The sequence below is a fragment of the Acinonyx jubatus genome, chromosome B3 (genome assembly GCF_027475565.1).
Source record: "Acinonyx jubatus isolate Ajub_Pintada_27869175 chromosome B3, VMU_Ajub_asm_v1.0, whole genome shotgun sequence".
Taxonomy (NCBI): domain Eukaryota; kingdom Metazoa; phylum Chordata; class Mammalia; order Carnivora; family Felidae; genus Acinonyx; species Acinonyx jubatus.
In genome coordinates, this window is record NC_069386.1 from 17,414,449 (window position 1) to 17,429,748 (window position 15,300).

General features: G+C 40.3%; 1 protein-coding gene across 10 annotated transcripts in view; it reads right to left on the minus strand.

The window, feature by feature from the left end:
• The window catches only part of TTC23 (tetratricopeptide repeat domain 23), a 104,808-nt gene that overhangs the window by 35,033 nt on the left and 54,475 nt on the right, over window positions 1-15,300 (minus strand). The window lies entirely within an intron of this gene.

A 15,300-nucleotide genomic window follows, 5' to 3' on the forward strand; every position in this document is an offset into this window, starting at 1 on the left:
CATCTCTCCAAATAAAAAAGATATAACATAAAGAATAAAAGAGAAAATAAAGTTACTACTCATCCGACAACATTTAAAGTTTTTAAAAATGCTATTAGTAACAGGTTCACATTCATTCAGTAAACAGACCCTTACCGATCACCTATGACGAGAGAGGCCAGGACCAGAAAGGGTGGGCAGTACAGAAAGGGACAGGAACTGAACCTGATGTCCTACAGTGCACTAACACCAGGTGGCAGGTGGTTTGCAATTAATTGCCAAAAGGGTGACAGAAATACTAAAATACCATGAGTTAAAGGAGAAACACCAGACTGGGATAGGCCAAGACATATTAACAGCAGTTAAGATTTCTTTCTCAGGTGTAGTATCAATTTTAATTTTCTTAACAATTTTTGTTGCCCGTGTTTTGTAGACGAGAGAGCTGAGGTTGAGGAGCAGGTGATATCTTGCCCAAGATACCTCATGGCTGAGAGAAAATGGAGATAAGATTCTGACTTTGATACTCGGACTCCCTCCCAGGGCGAGAACACTGCCCGTCCTCCCTGCCCTGGTGCTTGTTGGCAGACATCACTAACTGATGCCTGCACACTCCCCAGAGGTGCCGATTCATTCAGCCTCCAGGAGCTATGACTAATCCGTGGGAGCTGGCTAGGAGATAAAGCCACACCATCAGAACTTCCTAGTCCAGACCAAGCAGTGAGGCAGCAAAGCCATAGGGACTTGGTCCTCTGATGACCAGCTGAATGCATTTGTCAGTTGGTAATCAGGGTGGATTCTAGACTCTCATCTCATTGATCATATGTTAAAATCAGCTGAGGTATTAGCTCTAGACTTCTTATGATAGGGGCTATTCCAAACCAAGATTGCTAGCAATAACTTTTATTGTTGTGTTAAAACAATCAGAATTTCATATTTGTAAATGCGAACAATATCCTTTGTTTTAAAACTACTTTCCTTATTACAGGATGTAAATAAATGGAACAAGTAGTTTTGGCAACACCCCAATTAGTCATTATCCTCAATTTGGCCCGAAGATCTGGCTTGAAATGCTTTCCAATAATGCACACTCCAAAAAGTAAGGACAATTGGAGCCATTGGAGCCACAGGGATAGTCAAAGCATCACATGTTCAGGAATTTGAAGAGAGGAAGAGAGGAAAATCTGCCCATCCCAATTGCAAACTGAATCATGTTTACTTTGTGTTTTCTCCTGCTTAACGATCTTCAGGATCCACCATCGAGGAGAGCACCCTGTGATGCTAGAAAAGATTTAACTCATATTGTTACAAAGACTTTTAACTCACAGTACTTTAGATTTATTCAAATTCAAATTCAAAAAGATTTCATATTTTGTTTCCACTCAATATTATGATATAAGGCAATGTAAAAGATATACGTCTATCAAAATGATTCCTTTTCTTTTTACTTATTTATTTATTTGGGGAGGGGAGAGAGAGAGAGAGGCAGAGAGAGAGAGAGAGGAAGAGAGAGAATCCCAAACAGGCTCCGAGCTGCCAGCGCAGACCCTGATGCAGGGCTCAAACTCACCAACTGTGAGATCAAGACCTGAGTCAAAGTCAGATGCTCAACCAACTGAGCCACCAGGCACCCCTTTTTCTTTTTCTTTTTTTTTTAATGTTTATTTATTTATTTTGAGAGAGAGACAGATGGAACATGAGTGGGGGAGGGGCAGATAGAAAGCTTGAGAGAGAATCCTAAGCAGGCTCCATGCTGTCAGCACAGAGCCCAACAAGGGGCTCGATTCCACGAACCAGGAGATCATGACCTGAGCCGAAATCAAGAGCCAGATGCTCAATGGACTGAACCACCCAGACACCCCTATCAAAATTATTTTCAATTCATATGAATAATTACATGTTCTGAAAGTTCTGTATGTTGCCTTTTGCCTTTGGAGACAGGAAGCAAAATTTCCTGAGAGCAAAAATGCTCACAATATCAAGAAAGTGGATCCTGAGAGCTTAAGGGGATCCGAATTTCACAAAAATCTTCGTAACCTCAACATTTTTCTGTGTGAGATACTAATATAAGCAACCATTTATTATTCATTATTCACTTCAGAAACTCAATCCTTGGTCTAATTTATATTTGATGTTCATGAAACTTCTAAAAACCATATGCTGGTTTAACATTGTGGTGAGGGAAGGAAAAGGGAACCATGATGTTAAAAATGTGCAAGGTTAGCATCTCATTGATTCAGTAAAATTAAATTTAGTTTAATTTAATTCAGTCCTATTCAATTTACCTTAATTTTTAAATGCTTTTTACATGCCACATTGTGTCCCTCATCAGACTCGGGGCCTTATCATAGCTTATCTGGTCCTGCCTTCATCACGTCCAAGCAATTTCTAGCCCTCTATCCACTCTCCCCATTCTCACTATCCAGTCGGCCCCTCCTGCTGTCCCTTCCCTTCTTGACCAACTTGGAGTTCACCATCTATCACTGTTGATACCAAAAATGCCCTCAACTTCACTGAAGCATTATTTGAAATGGTGAAAAAGGGGGAATCATCTAAATAACCACCAGAAGCGGAATGAATATATTGTGGTTTATTCATACAATGACTGAACTCTACCTAGTACATTAACAAAGTAACATTTCAGAAACATACCAGTGAGTGGAAAAGTAATTTATAAGAGGATGTAAACATCATGGGACCAGTGAGTTTCAAGTTTCTCTTTTGAAGCAAAAAAACAAAAACAAAAACAACACAAAAAACAACAACAAAAAAATCCTTTTGTTCCAGATTGTTTTGCATACTGTCTTACTGAAGCAGATGGAGAGGGTCTAGAAGCTCACTCAGCTGTGCCCACCCAGCTTCCTCCAAAAGACCCTCCATGGAACATGAGGGCTCAGGGTGATGCAGATCGAGAACCACAGATCCACACGGTATAGGAGGCTGCCTTAGGGAGTAGGTACAAAGGCAGTTGAAAAGCTAGTGATTAGATTACCCAATTTTCCAAATTAAACCACTGTTCACAATTCTGGAACAACACTCTGCTTGCTAAGAGAATATAAATACCCCTGTTATATGCATCTGAGAGCATTTAAGGACTAGTTGTTAGTGTTAACAGAATTATAGGAGCCATGCTTGCCTCTCCTGGCTTTATGCAGGAGCCCAAGTAATGGGCCCCGCTGGGGATCTGTGCTTGACTGCATTCACTCCTTATTATTTATTAATCTCCCAGGGCTCAGATTTCTCCTCCCGTTCTTTGTTGTTTTCAGTATCTTACGGTTATATATTTATCAGTTGTCATCTTGGAGCTGAGAGGAAGTGTTTAATATTCCTAAATCTCTTGAGCCGTTAACATGTGGTACTGGGTTAAAAACAAAAACAAAAACGCAACCTTTAATATCTCATACTGAGCAAGGTCATTAATTGAAAAACCTCAGTCATAAGATCAACCACCCTCAAGCCCTGCCAAGGTCCAGAGCAGAAGGCTGCGCTTGGGCCCTCCTGAGCATTTCCGGGGGAAACCACTGAGTCCACAGCGCCAATCCAGCTGTCAATAGACACAGCCAGAGCTACAGCTGGCAGACTCTTATCTGACTGAGGCTGTCCCCTTGGATTTGTGAAATGTGTAATAGTTCTTGAACAGAAAACTTGATGACTAGTAAGAAGGATGTTTCTATTTATGCAGGCAGACCCCATCATGTGAATACTCAACTTAAGACATGCAATGCTCTGACTGCAGGCCCCAAGCTCTTCACAGGAGAGAGGGATAGATTTTTTTTTTCCCGCATTTGGTAAACAACTAGGAGGATCACTGACTCAGAGGGAAATCTCTTCTCCTGCAGCAAAGTGGAGAGTCCACAAAGAGCTAAAGGTGCATTCGTGGACCTAAACTGAGTCTATTTACCCTGGAGACAAAAACATTCGTGGGGAATGCAGCTCAGCAGCCGCCAGGATCTTTGTACTTGAGGGCTAGCACTAGAGAGGGACACTGGGAGGGTGGGAACTAACCTTGAGTAAGCACCTACTTTGGCCAGACGTGGTGCTATGCAGATTACATACACCAGCTCGCTTAATCTCAGAATCACTGGTGAGGGTGATGTTAACACCCCAATTTATAGATGGGGAAATGAAGCCCTCAGGAGATAAAGCAACTGACCGAAGGTCATATAGAGGGCTCAATGGCAGGACAGGGATTCAGACTAAGGCCTGTGATTCCAAATTGCATCCTGCTCTAGTCTAACATCTGGTTTTTTAAGAAAGTAGAAGTTACAGAAAGAGGATCTTCTAGTCAGTGTAATGAAGTATTATTTAAGAGTCAGAGAAATAGTTGCTAAGTAGTAGATTCGGCTCAGAGGTTGAATGGGCTGGCTAAGTGGAGGGTGAGCCACTGATACGTGGGTCTCGAAGCAGCTTCTGAAAACGAACTGTACGGGGACACCAGAGTGGGGAGTCGGGCAGTGGCTGATGGATGGAGCAAGATGTTAAGGTGCCTTCTACCGAGGGTCTGTGTTTTTCTGCTTTGGTTCAAATTAGTGCTTTAATTCAACAGAAGCTCAAGTCCTCTTGTCACTGTGAGGTGTGAGTTTGCTGTGTTTCTCTTATAACTGACCAGCTGTGCGGCTACGTAGCTCTCCCTCTTGGCCTTGCCAGAGCAGACCATGCAATCTTCAGCTTTGGGCTGATGCCCTTGTACAAGACAGGGTCATATTGCAGCCCAGGGTTGCTGCTTCCTTTCCTCTCCAGTCTCTGGCCAGGAAGGAAGCCTCTCAAGGCCACCCACACCACAGGGGCCTGGGGCAGCTGGAGGGCCTTGGCTAAGAGAAAGATGTTGCTGGGACTCTCTGGGGGGCGTAGATGAAAGGGAAGTCCCTGGGTGCCGAGGGCATTCCAAAACCGAGTTCTGAGGGCCCCAGACTAAGCTAGTTTCTTTTAATAGTCAGAGAGAGTCCTCAGTGGCAGCTCTCCAGTCGTCAATTTTAACTCCTCCGAAGGGCTGGGGAGAAAAGGCCCTACTCTCTGTAAGGGTCAGCACCAAAATAGATATGTTGGGAACTTCAATTTTCATCCTCTCTTGGTTGGAAGTGTGTGTTTTCTTAAAACGTAACTAGATTTTTAGATTGTGAGAGTAATATCGGTATATAATTTTGAAAAATCCTAAGTGGTAAGTTAAAATGCCTCTCTCCCTTCTGTCTATAAGCCTCACCCTCTTCTCCCGATCCCGTCTGACTCCTTGGAGTTATCACTATCAAGTTCCCTGTGTATCCCAGAGATATTGATATGCTTATACAAACATACACACATATAGGCCCATGTTTTTGTTTTTGTTTTTTAAGTAGGCTCCATGCCTAGTGTGGAGCCTAATGTGGGGCTTGAACTCACAACCCTGAGACCAAGACTTGAGTTGAGATCAAGAGTCTTAACCTACTGAGCCACCCAGGTGCCCCTATAGGGGCATGTTCTTAAACACACCCATGCATAGACACACATGTGCAATTGTAACCTGACGCTGCCCTGCTTCCCTCCCCCAGCCCAGCTTCATCTGCCACCACCCTTCTGGGCTCTGCCATGATGGCTCCTCTGCCCTCTCCTCAATCTTTGGGGTGTCTCACTATCAGTCCTCGGGCTGCTCTGTTGGGAGCTCTCACAGCACCCAGTCCTGCTCCCTGTGTGCACATCACGGTCGCCATTTTACATTCATCTGTGGGACTATTCAGCTAAGGTCTCTGTCACTCTCTAGGCTGCTCCTCCATCACCGTCCCAGGGCCAACCACTGTGCCTGGCACATTGTAGGGTCTAGCCGGTTGTCAACTGAAGAAACATTCTGATACACATCTGCCATTTAAAAAATAATAATGCACTTTTGGCATCTTTAATGTCAGAATATACACATTGATCTCATTCTTTCTGTGGTTCTATGGTGTTCCATCATGTGGATACACCACAACCTCCTAACTGGTCTCCTATTGATGGATGTTAAGAGCATTTCTAATTTCTAAGGGCTCGCTATTACCCTATAAAATTGGAGAGGGAATATCAAATGGTTTCCCCCAAAGTGGTGCCAATCCCCACTCCTTCTAGCGGTGTATGAGGATGACTGCTTTCCAGTACCTTTGCCATCATGGGGTATCATCAAACTTTTTTTATTTTGCTCACAGCTAGGTGAAAAATGGCATCTCCTGAGTGAAAGTGCATTTCTTTAATAACAAAGGATGCTGAAGATCATTTTTGTATTGTTATTGGCCATTTGTATTTTCTCTTCTGTAAGCTGACCATTCCTGTCTTTTGCCCTTATTTCTATTGAGTTGACTTTTTCATCTACATTTTATAAGAATTCTTTCTATATCTCCTCTCTTTGCTATTTATTTTTTGACTGTGATATTTTGTCACAGAGAGGTTTTTTTTTTTGCTGTCAAATTCATCAATTTTTGTTTCTTTTTTCTTTCTTGTCTTCCTGTCTCTCTATCTATACCCACATGTACATATGCAGAGGGAAGATGCTACAAATGTCAACACCAACTCCTTCTGGGAGGGGAGGCCTGGATAACTTGTAACTCGTTTCTTCGTATTTGTCTACATGGCTTGATTTTTTAGAACATAAAGAGTATTTTATTTTATATTATTTATGAGAGAGAGAGCACAAGTGGGGGAGAGGGGCAGAGGGGGAGAGAGAGAATCTTAAGCAGGCTCCATGCTCAGTGCAGAGCCCAACTAGGGGCTCAATCTCACGACCCTGGGATCATGACCTGAGCCGAGGCAAGAGTGTCATACACGCTCGACGGACTGAGCCACCCAGGTGCCCCTTCATTATCATTTTTATAAAAAATAGTGACTTAAAAAGAAAGAGTACAACTCCTGGATTTATGTCACCCTTAGAAAACTTTTATGATGCATAGAATCATAATCGCATTCTGCATCTTTTCTAATTTTAAACATGAAAGGCTAGTATTTTCAGAGATTTTGAAAATTACAAATAGTGCATTATAGCAAATACACAGCAGTTAACCAGAACTGATCGGAAGCGTTGCCAATTGCTGTGTTGTCTGAACCCGGTCGGAGACCTGTGCGAGCACCTACGAGCCATCACGTCAGCCTGGCCAAGGCTGATAACTTGCCCAGAGGAACCTGAAGCTAGATTTTCTGACCTCAAAGTTTTTGGGAGAGGGACTGATAAATTAGTTCATTATACTTTGTAAATCGAGCTTCCCCCCAAATTTGGGGGCTACTGACTGAGTGGCAGAGCTGCCCTGAAATTTGAAAAGAAAGGCAATTCAACTGTCAGAGATGGAAAACAAAACTGAAGCTAGTGGTGTTAATTTATGCCCCTTGAAAACACACACCCACAAACATTCTCACTGAAATGAAATCCTGCCATTTTTCTTTTGGGTAAGAAAACAAGGGTCTATTGCCAAAATCTGCCATGAGTAGTTTCAGAAACAATCACGCCAGCATGGTTTCTCACAGACCCCTGAGGCAGGGTGCCTAGAATGGCTAGTTCGCCAGTCCCTGGGACCACTGCCTTCCCAGTGTGGTGGCTCTGTGAGGCTTGCTAATTTTCTCCACTCTAATAGGTTAGTTCCTAAAATACTTTGGAACTTGTCGACACTCTACAGAAAATAAAAGGTCTTTTCTTTCTGGGCGTTTCTCTCACTCCAAAGGAATGAACAGTGAAAAACTAGAGGGAAAATAACAAAACCCCTTTTCTTTGTGTACATAATAAATGGCTTTTAGGCCAGGGCTCCCCTGGAGAGCTGCAGCCACACTGTACCTTTCTATGTCTAGGTAAAGCTCTTAAAGAAATGAGGAGCCTTGATAAATGTTTGATAATTACCATTAATAAATAAAAGTAGCTTACACTGGCATCATGCCTAATGGTTCACAAAGCACTTTCTATTTTGAACCTTTGAGCAGTTCTGTGAAGTGGATAGGATCTTTTGTAGGATTGGGTTTTTTCTTTCTTCTTTTGAGAGGTTAAATGACTTGTATAATCAAACAGCTGGCAAACAGAAGAATTGGGACTCCCACTCAGATTTTCTGACTTCGCATCCAGTGCTGTTTCAACTTCACAAAGCTATCTCTTTAATAATGATTGGTAAGTATTTATTTAAACACTCTCTAATCTTTATTAACCTCAAGAATAAACAACAATAAAAGTCACCTATTAAACTTTACGAGTATTATAAAAATGAGTGAAGTACTCTACAACTCCAATACAGAGCACTCCTTCTAATTTAGATTCAAAATCCAAATGTAATGAAAGGAAAGGTTGAAAACGTTAAAGCATTAAGAAAGCTTTTGCATGGCAAAAAAGCATTATGAATCCACAAAAATATATTACAGCTAATAAATGAGATCAGCATGGCCGTACCATGCAAAGTCAACATCCTATTTGTATTTCTACATGCTAGCAATGAACAGTAGGGAAAGGAAATTTAGAAAACACTTCTGTTTCTAAGAGCATCAAAATGAACAAAATACTTGGGAATAAAGCTCCCAAAAGAATTATAAAACTTATACCGCAAAATATGGTTGAAAGAAACTAGGAAAGAACTAAGTAAATAGAGATATCCTATGTTCATGTATTGAAAGCCTTAATATTGTGAAGATGTCAACACTTCCCACTTGAAATACAGATTCAGTGCTCTCTCTATCAAAATACCATCTGTTTTTTTTTCCAGAAATTGATAAACTTATCCTAGAATTCATATACAAATGTAAGGAAGCCAGAATAGTCAAAACAATCTTGAAAAAATGTAAGAGTTGGAGATGTCATACTTATGGATTTCAAAACTTACCATAAAACTTGTAGATGAATGTGCATAGTTGCATTATTCATAGTATCCACAAGCTTACTACAAAACAACAGTAATTGGGAGTGTGGTGCTACCATAAGGATAGACATAGAGGTCAATGGAATAGAAAAAAAAATCCAGAAATAAACCTTTACATTTATGATCAATTGAGTTTGACATGGGTACCAAGATAATTGAATGGTGACAAGATGACCCTTTTAATAAATGGTACAAGGACAACTAGATATTCACATGCAAAAGAATGAAGACAGAGCCCTATTTTATATCCTATAAAAAATTAACTCAAAATGGATCAAAGACCTAAATGTAAAAACTAAAACTATAAAACTCTTAAAAGGAAACAGATACAAGCCTTCATGAACTTGGACTAGGCAATGGTTTCTTAGACGTGAGACCAAAAGAAAAAAAGGATAAATCAGACTTCACTGAAACTAAAAATCTTTGTGCTTCAGAGGATCCAATCAAGAAAGTGACAAGACAACACACAGAACAGGAGAAAATATTTACACATCATGCATCTGATATCTAGTATCCAGTATGAAGGACTCTTGTAAGTCAACAATAAAAAGACAAATAACCCTATAAAAAATGGGCAAAGGATTTGAATAGACATTTCTCCAGAGAAGAAGTACAAATAGCCACATACCTATAAACAGATGCAGAATATCATGAGTCATCAGAGAAATTCAAATCAAAAGCATGGTGAGATATTACTCCACAGTTACCAAGATGGTTGAAATAAAAAAGACATAATAACGAGTGTTGGTGAGGATGTGAAGAAAATAGAATCCTCATGCATTGCTAGTGGGAATAGCAAGAGGCTGAGGCTGCTTTGGAAAACAGCTTGGTGGTTCCTTGGAAAGTTAAATATTGGGTACCGTAGAACCCAGAAATTCCACTCCTAGTCTTATAGCCAAGAGAACTGAAAACATATATCCATATAAAAACTTGCACATGAATGTTCATAGAAGCATTGTTCATTACCTCCATAGAGTGGAAACAACCCAAACATCCATCAGCTGATGAAGAGATAAACAAATGTGGTCTACCTGTATAACAAAATACTATTCAGCCATTAAAAGGGAATGAACTACTCATATCTGCTAAGCACAGATGAACTTTGAAAGCGACATATCAGATTAAAGAAGTCAGACACAAAAGGCCATATATTATAGGATTCTATTTATAGGAAATGTCTATAATAGCCTAATCCATAGAGATACAATGGAGATTGGTTGTTGCCAGGGGATGAGGGACAGAAGAAATAAGGAGAGTAACTCCCAATGAATGCAGGTTTCTTTTGAGGTGATCAAAATATTCTGCGGTGTCTGGGTGGCGCAGTTGGTTAAGTGTCTGACTTTTGATCTCAGCTCAGGTCATGATTTCATGGTTCCTGAGTTCAAGCCCTGCCTTGGGCTCTGCGCTGATGATGCAGAGCCAGCTTGGGATTCTGTCTCTCCTTCTCTCTGCCCTTTCCCCACTTGTGCTCTCTCTCTTTCTCTCTCTCAAAATAAATAAACAAACTTAAAAAAAAAAAAGAAATGTTCTGCAATTAGCGGTAATGCTTACACAACTCTATGAATATAATAAAACCACTAAATTGCGCACCTTAAAAGGGTGACCTTCATGGTATATGACATCTCAACAGAAACACTATGAACAAAATAAAACACGAGTGACAAATTGGGTGAAAAGACTTCTAATATATGTCACAGATTAAAGGGCGATACGTGGGGTATGTAAAGACTTTTAACAGTTAAGGGAAACTGAATAAAATAAACTAGAATAAAAATTCTATTAAAAAGTAGACAAATGGTATGAAAAGAAAATTCACAAAAAATGTATTAAGAAGATCCATTGAACCTATGAAATGATATTTAATTCCATTTTGCAGATTAAACCTATACTGAGATGTCCCTTCTCACCTACTTGATAGGAAGTAATTCAAAGTCTTGACAATACTCTCCTTTGGAAGAGGCTGTCAGGAAACAAACGCACTCAGACATTGCTGGCAGGAGCAGAAATAGTAGAAGCCCAATGAAAGGCAATATCCCGTAAAACCATCAACACATGTTTGCTCCCTCTGACTGAGCAGTCCCACTTCTAGGAATTTACCCTGAAGATACGACTGCAACAATATAAAAATATGTGTGTGTAAGATTATTCATTACAACATTACTTATAATTACAAAATATAGGAAACTATCTAAATGCCCAAACAGAAAACTATTTGAGCAAAACACACTAGGTGCCTAAAACGGGATATTATATTTTTGCACAAATGAATGAACTGCTATAAAGTGATTTCCAAGATACGGTGTTAAGTGAAAAAAGCGAACACACGCAACAAGTAAATAACTTGGTGGGAGGAGGAAGGGACATTCGTAACAGGAGAATGTCAACTGATAAATGAATGGAAAGTCATGAATCTGCAACCACCACAGTAAAGACTGGTTTGGGAAAGATTCATCAATGCTAAGTGTAGAGAAAATTTGCAAAGGAGTGGGATATTTACATGGTCTTAAAAATGCCTCTCTGCAGAATGCTTATTGGCTGCAAGGAGAAAAATAGTTATTATACAGGGAAGAATCACTGTGATAAGGTGATGAATTTAATGTCACTAATGAAGGACAGGTAGACATCATGTGCCTCCTGAGGCAATACCCTAAGAAATACAATATCCTTTTATAGTATCCTAGCAGGGCATGCATTGTCAAATTTAGTCACAAGAAAATATCAGATGAACCCAAACTAAGGTACAAATGACTGGCCTATAGTCTTCAAAAATTTCAATGTCAAAGGAGACAAAGACAAGCTGAGAAACCATTCTAGATTAAAGACCAGACGCATAACAACTAAATGAATACAAAAACATAAGGGGCCGTATTGGGACAACTGACAAAATAGAATATGGCCTGTACCAACATGAACATTCCTCAATTTGATAACTGTACTGCGATTACATAAGAGAATACCCTTGTTAAGTACTCAGGGATAAAAGGACATGGTATATTCAAATACTTTCAGATGATTACAAAATGTAAATAGTTACCACTCTGTGCATATATGTACGTGTCTGTGTGTGTGTATGTCTATTTAAATAGATAGAATGAATATGACAAAGTACTTTAAAATGGTGAATCTGGGCCCTACAGACAAGAGGCATTACCTAATCCATTTTCCCTTCACATAGTACTAAGGGTTCCTAGGAGTGGGAAGACCTAATACACTGGAAAGTAGCACTTACATTTGAATCCCTTTGATGATCCCTGCCTTTAGAAATTCCAATTTCTTTCAGCCAGTGTTTCCTAAACTATGGCCCAGGCAACACTAGTGTGTCACAGATGTATTTGACCCTCATTTGCATTCACAATCCACATTAAGATTTTTAATGCACTGTATGTAAAACCATGTCTTAGGGACATCTGTTTAATTTTAACTTAATAGTTCTCAAATTTATTTAACCACAGACATCTTTTCTAGGAAGACCTATGAATTTCTATGAATTCTTGTGAGGTGCTAGTATCCTATGGAACACAGTTTGGAAAATGCTTTTCTAAACCAAACTCAAGTTTTTGGCATTGAATACTGTTAGGTCTTAGAAGCCACCTATCTTTCATTCCAGTGAATTTTGTTACTGGTAATGACCCTTGCGGGGGGACTCTGAGCCTATTATTACTTGATGTCTTTGAACTTTAGAAGCTGGTATAGCAAAGACTGCACTGAGATTTTAAGGGCAGATCTGGATATAATCAGGAAACATTTAGGAAAACTGAATTAAGAAAAACATTTTAAATTAAATTTGAGCCTCTATTCTACAATGTGGGAGTAGAATAGTGTAAAAGAGTTGGCAAGGTTGCTGTGAAACTGGTTCAACAAAGAACAAAGCAAAACCCACTTCTGGTGGTGAGGTAAATCAACATAACCTCAGAATGTCAATCTGAAGCAAGAACTATAAAATATTCACATCTTTTCTCCTAGTGGTTTCATTTCTGGAACTTTATACCAGCAAATAATCAAAGAAAAAAACATTTTGTCTAAGAATATTCAGAATAGGGGCACCTGGGTGGCTCAGTCAGTCCAGCATCCAACTCTTGGTTTGGGCTTAGGTCATGATCTCAAGGTTCATGGGTTCAAGCCCCAAGTTGACTCTGCGTTGACAGTGCGGAGCCTGCTTGGGATTCTCTCTCTCTCCCTTTCTCTCTGCCCCTCCCCTGCTCAAGTTCTCCCTCTCAAAATAAATTAACAACAACAACAAAAAAGAATATTCAGGATTATTGTTACCAACAAAAAATGGCATGCCCATTGAGTGTTCCTGCACTCAGTAAATGGGCCCACCAGCAGCACAGTGACCTTAGCTAGAAACCCGGCATAACACTAGACTGCTCCACCTCCTTCACTCCCCCACTCCCACACCCATTGTTTCTACTCTCCAAGCATCTCTCAAGTCTGTCCACGTTCTTTATTTCCATGTCACTACCTGAGTCGAGGTGTCATCACCCCCTACCTAGCCTGCTGCTGCCATCTCCTGAGTGAGCTCCCTGCTTCTCTCTCTCCCATCCAGTCCACTCTGCATACTACATAGTGACCCTTCTAGAATGATAATCTCATGATGTCAATCTATCTGCTTGGAAACACTGAACTGCCTTTAGGGTGAAGCTCAAATTCCTCAGCATGACTTTCAACATCCGGCTTGAAGACACCCATTGACCACCTTCACCATTCCCACTGCCCAGGCAGAGGGGATTTCTTGTAGTTCCCTGAACGTTGAGCTACATCTCACCTTCAGACCTTTGCACACACTCTTCCCTCTGCCTGGGCCAGCCTTCCTCACCTCTCAGTACTTTGGGAAACAGGGACCTATGTTTATTACCTTTGCTGCCTCACATCTCACTCATCATACAATCTGATTTCTGCCTCATCATTGCCCCGTTTCCCTCGACAAAGTCATCAGAGAAAGAAAAAGATAACAAAGGAAAGGAAAGCAAAGAGAGAAATGTTAAAAATCTTGTGTAGCACTATATATCAGGCACTGTGCTAAGCACTTTATGAATATTAACTCATTTATTCTCCCAACAGCTCTATGTCCTTCACAATAGCACATGGTATTAAAGGACACAGAAAATACAGCTTTCACTTTTCCTCATGTTTTTTTCTGCCAAATTCGTCTTTGCTTTCTTTGCCAGGTTATCTTTCTTGACTTGACCAATGAACACTGAAGTTACTCAAGGCTCTGTCATATCCTTGTCTCTTCTCACTCAATAACCCCCTCACTCCCAGGGTGATCTCATCCTTTCCCAAGGCAATTACTGCATACAAGTAGATGACTTCCTGACCCATTTTCTGAGCTCTAGTCCTGATTATCTAATTGACTAGATGGCATTTCCACCTATATGCCTCGCGGGCACCTCAGACTCGCCACTGAAACCTGAGCTCACCATCTCTCCATCACCTGTCACTCCTGCTCCCCCACTGTAACTGGCACAAACATCCACACAGTTGTTCAGACTGGAAACTCAGGAGTCATCATTGATTCTTCCCTATTCCTTCTTTTCTCCACATCCAATCAATCTCCATATCTCATCAATTAGGTCTCCTACATCTTTGTCAAACCATCTGCTTCTCTGCATCCTTACTATCATCGTCCGTGTCCAAGGTGCCATCAACTTCCGCCTTTGCTACTTTGATAGTCTCCTAACTGGTCTACCTATGTTCTTGGCACATCTTCCTTGATCCATTCTCCTACATACCAGCCAGAACAATCTGTCTAAAAAATACTGGGTTTGAATCTGGGTTATGCCATTTATAGGCACGGAGGGTATGCCTGGGCATATCCCTCAACCTTTCTAATTCTTGACTTCCTTATCTATAAATGGGAAATAAAAATATGTCACAGGGTGACAGTAATTAAGAGAGAAAATCCAGATAGAGTGACAGAATGGGACATTCTAATAAACTGTGGATGGGCTATAAATGGTCAAACTTAAAAAGGAAATAACAATATGGAACTCTTAGTCCCAGATTGTTGCATCTCATTTGAAATAACAAGAATGAGTTCGGTCTATATTTTAAAACTTTAATAGGGAAAAATTCTGGGAAAACAATTTAACATGGGCTTTTAGCAGATGATGAATATAAAAACATCAAACTCATTGTGATGGTTAATTTTATGTGTCAACTTGGCTAGGCCATGGTGCCCAGTTTTTAAGTCAAACACCAGTCTAGATGTTGCTGTGAATGTATTTTTAACATTTACATTGGACTTGGAGTAAAGGAGATTGCCCTCAACGATGTGAATGGGCCTTATACAATCAGTAGAATGCCTAAAGAGCAAAATGCTGGGGTTTCCTGGAGATGAAGGAATTCTTCTATTTTTCTTTTCAAATTTTTATTTAAATTCTACTTAATTAACATACACTGCAATATTGGTTTCAGGAGTAGAATTCAGTGATTCATCACTTACATATAACACCCAGTGCTCATCATAACTAGTGCCCTCTTTAATGCCCATCACCCA